We start from the raw sequence: 8336 nt of genomic DNA, 5'->3' as shown, positions 1-8336 counted from the left end.
ATCTAACACGACGTCAACCACAGAAAATCTAACACGACGTCAACCACAGCAAATATAACACGACACCGCAGTGAACCGGGCTGTTTTCGGCTCCCACACAACTCATATCATAAAAAAATTCTCAACGCAATAAGTTTCGGTTTAGTTTCTACTAGAAAGGAAATAAAAGCTTCGTCCTTTTTCTTATACTGATACAGACGCATCATACGCTTAAAACGTGTACAATGGTTAAAAATCAAATTAGCGTTGCTGATTGGTTATTGTTGTGCTAATTGTATTTTAATTGAGATGATTAAACTTCCATTTCTAACTGTAACGATCACACGCTTGCTCATAATTGTAACAAAACCGTTTGACATTTTAAAAACACTTAACCATAGACTCACATATAATATGTCCATAGACTGAAAAGTATGATCCCCATAGACCACCACTTACATATTACATTTTTATTAATTAGGCACCATCTATCTCCCAGTCATTTAAAAATAGCTTGCTAAAAAGATTCAAGACTTTAAAAGCTTTTCTTGAAACATTTGCATACTGCTAATTGTTTTACCTTGTAGACCAAACATCTTAAACAACAATTAGACTTCACGTTGCATTTGTAATTAAAACATTGGGTTTTACATTTTATCTGCTCAGATCTTTACTCACACAAACTATTTAGATCACTAACAACATACATTATTGAGCTGCAGAGAGTATAAAACGAGTTAAACTGCTTATTGTATTCGATGTCATTTAAACTTTAAAATTATTTTTAAAAAAATAACCAATCACCGATTAAATGTTTATGTGACATTATTGGTCAATTCAATCAGTTTAAGTTTTAGGTTTGAGGTTTCTATTTTTTCATGAGTAAGTGTATTGTTGCTCCCACCGTTCATCTAGGTTTGGATTTAATAATTACTAGACTACCCAGTTTGCAGATTGAAACGGCTGCTTTGCTACACACAAGCCAATGTTTCATTATGCCCACCCCACCCTTAATATTCTTTTAACCGCAAATGAATCCCTATTATTACAACTGGACTCCCGGCCAATCCGCAATGGACATCCATATTTATGATGTCCATGGGTGGGGGGGGGTGGGAGAGGAAAACAGAGGTCATATTGAAGTCAATTTTGTGGACGAGTACAGAAGTGGGTATTTTGGCTAAGCGGTAACTTTAAAAATCAAATATAATAACCAAAAATATATTTTTATATAATAATCAACAAAACATCACATTTTCCAATTAAATATTAACCATAATAAAAACCCCATTTTTGTTGGCATCTTATAAAAGGTATTATATATATATATATATATATATATATATATATATATATATATATATATATATAGTTACAAAAAGAAATAAATAAAATTTCCTAGCTATCCGTTCATTTAATAATAAAATGAATACAAACATTAGTCTCTTAGTTTCGAGCTAGAAGATCTGTCAAACGTATTCTTATTAAAATCGTTATTATTGTTTAAACTTAGATCTAATAGGAGTAACAAATTAATAATTTTGGAATAACAAAAATAGATTGGAACAATTAACGTGCTTAGGGATTTTCCAATGTGTACCATCTGTATGGAAAGATTGAATAAAAACAACCCTGCATGGGATTCGGATCCGCAACTTTTAAAAATGGGGGCATAGGTTAACATTTGGTTAAAATATTTTATTTAGTCTGAGTTAAGTAACAAAATTCTGTATATAAATTAAATTGCATATATTACAAATGTGCCCCGCTCCAAGACCCATGCATTTAGGCGCTATAGGCCTACATACGTCACATATATGAAAGGGGCTGGAGAGTTATTTAGTTAATTAATTATTTTACTATTTTAAATAAAGTAAAGCGTGAGTCACCTCCCCTAAACTTTCTCCCATATATATATATATATAATTCTCTTCATGGAGGGACCATACGGAACACCACGTAAGCACGCCGCACCGCCCCCCCCTCCTCTCTCTCTCTCTAGGCATATCGCTACCACCCCCACCAGTCTGGCGAGATGTGGTTCACGACAAATGTTTACAATCGTTGAGCCGGGTCGCATTAGTGACGGCTAGTAGGCGCAGGCAATTTAGCTTATAAACGATTCGAAACTAAGGGGTGGTAATAACAAGTTGTGCTTGATCTTTTCATTGTTGTCTGTAAACTGTCGTCACGGACGGCTGCTTTCACGAGGGAGGGGAGGTGGAAAGGGGGGAGGAGGGGGTAGGGTGATCGTCCTTCACGAGCTAATTATAAAGTTTTGAAGAAAAATGTTTTCAGTCGCAGCATTGGTAGTGTCGAATTCAGAAATTATAAATTACTGAAAAGTAGAAAATAAAACAAAAGCGGCGTATGCTATGTCGTGGGTCAGCTTGTATTTTTATATAACACTACGGGGGATGGCAACTTGGGATATATATATACGATTTTTAATCCATTTTAATCCGTAGAAAAATAATTACGCACCAAGTGAACAGCAAACAATCTGTGTGGAATATTAGTACTTTATAAATTCGTATGCTTTTTTTGAAAAATCGGAAATAGCGTAAAGTAATACTTTACACACACACACACACATACACACACACACGGAGAGAGAGAGAGAGAGAGAGAGAGAAAGAGAGAGACATACGGACTAAATTGCAAAGCTATGTTTTTCCGATAATTGATAGTTTCAACTTGAACATTTATTACAGTAGACCTTGTACATTATCAATTTTGTTTTCAATTATGTGTGTGTCGTTATCTTTATGCGTTGTATATAACCACTTTACTTTTTTATGATTTTCACGTATCAATTATCTTTTCGAGTTTGTTTTCCGATTGGATGTTTAGTCACTTTTAGTTTTTGTTTTTGTTTAGTGTTTAAATTGATTTTTAGTGTTGATTTGGTTCTATTTTTTGTATAGTACATTTTTTAAAATTGTTAGGGTTTTTGTTTTATTTTAGACTACTTTAGACTAAGGTTATGATTTCTCGAGTCTAGGTTTAGTCAGATTCGCACTGACCCAATTCTGTATTATAAGCCTAGGAACTAGATTAGACACCCCCCCCCCCGTCAAAGCTTTCACATAGATCCCACATCTAGACCACTTAAAAGGACTACATACAGATCTTTTAACTAGACCACTTAAAAGGACTACATATAGATCTTATAACTAGACCACATAGAAGGACTACATATAGATCTTATAACTAGACCACATAAAATGAATGCATATAGATGTTGTAACTAGACCACATAAAAGGACTACATATAGATCTTATAACTAGACCACATAAAATGAATGCATATAGATGTTGTAACTAGACCACATAAAAGGACTACATATAGATCTTATAACTAGACCACATAAAAGGACTACATATAGATGTTGTAACTAGACCACATAAAAGGACTACATATAGATCTTATAACTAGACCACATAAAATGAATGCATATAGATGTTGTAACTAGACCACATAAAAGGACTACATATAGATCTTATAACTATACCACATAAAAGGACTACATATAGATGTTGTAACTAGACCACATAAAAGGACTACATACAGATCTTATAACTAGACCACATAAAATGAATGCATATAGATGTTGTAACTAGACCACATAAATGGACTACATAGAGATCTTATAACTAGACCACATAAAATGAATGCATATAGATGTTGTAACTAGACCACATAAAAGGACTACATATAGATCTTATAACTAGACCACATAAAAGGACTACATATAGATCTTATAACTAGACCGCATAAAAGGACTACATATAGATCTTATAACTAGACCACATAAAAGGACTACATATAGATCTTATAACTAGACCACATAAAAGGACTACATACAGATCTTATAACTAGACCACATAAAATGAATGCATACAGATGTTGTAACTAGACCACATAAATGGACTACATAGAGATCTTATAACTAGACCACATAAAATGAATGCATATAGATGTTGTAACTAGACCACATAAATGGACTACATAGAGATCTTATAACTAGACCACATAAAATGAATGCATATAGATGTTGTAACTAGACCACATAAAAGGACTACATATAGATCTTATAACTAGACCGCATAAAAGGACTACATATAGATCTTATAACTAGACCACATAAAAGGACTACATATAGATCTTATAACTAGACCACATAAAAGGACTACATATAGATCTTATAACTAGACCATATAAAATGAATGCATATAGATGTTGTAACTAGACCACATAAAAGGACTACATATAGATCTTATAACTAGGCCACATAAAAGGACTACATATAGATGTTGTAACTAGACCACATAAAAGGACTACATACAGATCTTATAACTAGACCACATAAAATGAATGCATATAGATGTTGTAACTAGACCACATAAAAGGACTACATACAGATCTTATAACTAGACCACATAAAATGACTACATATAGATCTTATAACTAGACCACATAAAAGGACTACATATAGATCTTATAACTAGACCACATGAAAGGACTACATATAGATGTTGTAACTAGACCACATAAAAGGACTACATACAGATCTTATAACTAGACCACATAAAATGAATGCATATAGATGTTGTAACTAGACCACATAAATGGACTACATAGAGATCTTATAACTAGACCACATAAAATGAATGCATATAGATGTTGTAACTAGACCACATAAAAGGACTACATATAGATCTTATAACTAGACCGCATAAAAGGACTACATATAGATCTTATAACTAGACCACATAAAAGGACTACATATAGATCTTATAACTAGACCACATAAAAGGACTACATATAGATCTTATAACTAGACCACATAAAATGAATGCATATAGATGTTGTAACTAGACCACATAAAAGGACTACATATAGATCTTATAACTAGGCCACATAAAAGGACTACATATAGATGTTGTAACTAGACCACATAAAAGGACTACATACAGATCTTATAACTAGACCACATAAAATGAATGCATATAAATGTTGTAACTAGACCACATAAAAGGACTACATACAGATCTTATAACTAGACCACATAAAATGACTACATATAGATCTTATAACTAGACCACATAAAAGGACTACATATAGATCTTATAACTAGACCACATAAAATGAATGCATATAGATGTTGTAACTAGACCACATAAATGGACTACATATAGATCTTATAACTAGACCACATAAAAGGACTACATATAGATGTTGTAACTAGACCACATAAAAGGACTACATATAGATCTGATAACTAGACCACATAAAAGGACTACATATAGATGTTGTAACTAGACCACATAAAAGGACTACATACAGATCTTATAACTAGACCACATAAAATGAATGCATATATATGTTGTAACTAGACCACATAAAAGGACTACATATAGATCTTATAACTAGACCACATAAAAGGACTACATATAGATGTTGTAACTAGACCACATAAAAGGACTACATACAGATCTTATAACTAGACCACATAAAAGGACTACATATAGATGTTGTAACTAGACCACATAAAAGGACTACATACAGATCTTATAACTAGACCACATAAAAGGACTACATATAGATGTTGTAACTAGACCACATAAAAGGACTACATAGAGATCTTATAACTAGACCACATAAAATGAATGCATATAGATGTTGTAACTAGACCACATAAAAGGACTACATATAGATCTTATAACTAGACCACATAAAAGGACTACATATAGATGTTGTAACTAGACCAAATAAAAGGACTACATATAGATCTTATAACTAGACCACAAAAAATGAATGCATATAGATGTTGTAACTAGACCACATAAAAGGACTACATATAGATCTTATAACTAGACCACATAAAAGGACTACATATAGATGTTGTAACTAGACCACATAAAAGGACTACATACAGATCTTATAACTAGACCACATAAAATGAATGCATATAGATGTTGTAACTAGACCACATAAATGGACTACATAGAGATCTTATAACTAGACCACATAAAATGAATGCATATAGATGTTGTAACTAGACCACATAAAAGGACTACATATAGATCTTATAACTAGACCACATAAAAGGACTACATATAGATCTTATAACTAGACCGCATAAAAGGACTACATATAGATCTTATAACTAGACCACATAAAAGGACTACATATAGATCTTATAACTAGACCACATAAAAGGACTACATATAGATCTTATAACTAGACCACATAAAATGAATGCATATAGATGTTGTAACTAGACCACATAAAAGGACTACATATAGATCTTATAACTAGGCCACATAAAAGGACTACATATAGATGTTGTAACTAGACCACATAAAAGGACTACATACAGATCTTATAACTAGACCACATAAAATGAATGCATATAGATGTTGTAACTAGACCACATAAAAGGACTACATACAGATCTTATAACTAGACCACATAAAATGACTACATATAGATCTTATAACTAGACCACATAAAAGGACTACATGTAGATCTTATAACTAGACCACATAAAATGAATGCATATAGATGTTGTAACTAGACCACATAAAAGGACTACATATAGATCTTATAACTAGACCACATAAAAGGACTACATATAGATGTTGTAACTAGACCACATAAAAGGACTACATACAGATCTTATAACTAGACCACATAAAATGAATGCATATATATGTTGTAACTAGACCACATAAAAGGACTACATATAGATCTTATAACTAGACCACATAAAAGGACTACATATAGATGTTGTAACTAGACCACATAAAAGGACTACATACAGATCTTATAACTAGACCACATAAAAGGACTACATATAGATGTTGTAACTAGACCACATAAAAGGACTACATACAGATCTTATAACTAGACCACATAAAATGAATGCATATAGATGTTGTAACTAGACCACATAAATGGACTACATAGAGATCTTATAACTAGACCACATAAAATGAATGCATATAGATGTTGTAACTAGACCACATAAAAGGACTACATATAGATCTTATAACTAGACCGCATAAAAGGACTACATATAGATCTTATAACTAGACCACATAAAAGGACTACATATAGATCTTATAACTAGACCACATAAAAGGACTACATATAGATCTTATAACTAGACCACATAAAATGAATGCATATAGATGTTGTAACTAGACCACATAAAAGGACTACATATAGATCTTATAACTAGGCCACATAAAAGGACTACATATAGATGTTGTAACTAGACCACATAAAAGGACTACATACAGATCTTATAACTAGACCACATAAAATGAATGCATATAGATGTTGTAACTAGACCACATAAAAGGACTACATACAGATCTTATAACTAGACCACATAAAATGACTACATATAGATCTTATAACTAGACCACATAAAAGGACTACATATAGATCTTATAACTAGACCACATAAAAGGACTACATATAGATGTTGTAACTAGACCACATAAAAGGACTACATACAGATCTTATAACTAGACCACATAAAATGAATGCATATAGATGTTCTAACTAGACCACATAAATGGACTACATAGAGATCTTATAACTAGACCACATAAAATGAATGCATATAGATGTTGTAACTAGACCACATAAAAGGACTACATATAGATCTTATAACTAGACCGCATAAAAGGACTACATATAGATCTTATAACTAGACCACATAAAAGGACTACATATAGATCTTATAACTAGACCACATAAAAGGACTACATATAGATCTTATAACTAGACCACATAAAATGAATGCATATAGATGTTGTAACTAGACCACATAAAAGGACTACATATAGATCTTATAACTAGGCCACATAAAAGGACTACATATAGATGTTGTAACTAGACCACATAAAAGGACTACATACAGATCTTATAACTAGACCACATAAAATGAATGCATATAGATGTTGTAACTAGACCACATAAAAGGACTACATACAGATCTTATAACTAGACCACATAAAATGACTACATATAGATCTTATAACTAGACCACATAAAAGGACTACATATAGATCTTATAACTAGACCACATAAAATGAATGCATATAGATGTTGTAACTAGACCACATAAAAGGACTACATATAGATCTTATAACTAGACCACATAAAAGGACTACATATAGATGTTGTAACTAGACCACATAAAAGGACTACATACAGATCTTATAACTAGACCACATAAAATGAATGCATATATATGTTGTAACTAGACCACATAAAAGGACTACATATAGATCTTATAACTAGACCACATAAAAGGACTACATATAGATGTTGTAAC

This window comes from Physella acuta, unplaced genomic scaffold, assembly GCF_028476545.2.
Source record: "Physella acuta isolate Inbredline_101_S28 unplaced genomic scaffold, ASM2847654v3 ptg000527l, whole genome shotgun sequence".
In the NCBI taxonomy this organism is placed as follows: Eukaryota; Metazoa; Mollusca; class Gastropoda; family Physidae; genus Physella; species Physella acuta.
Note: the sequence above shows the minus strand (reverse complement) of the source record.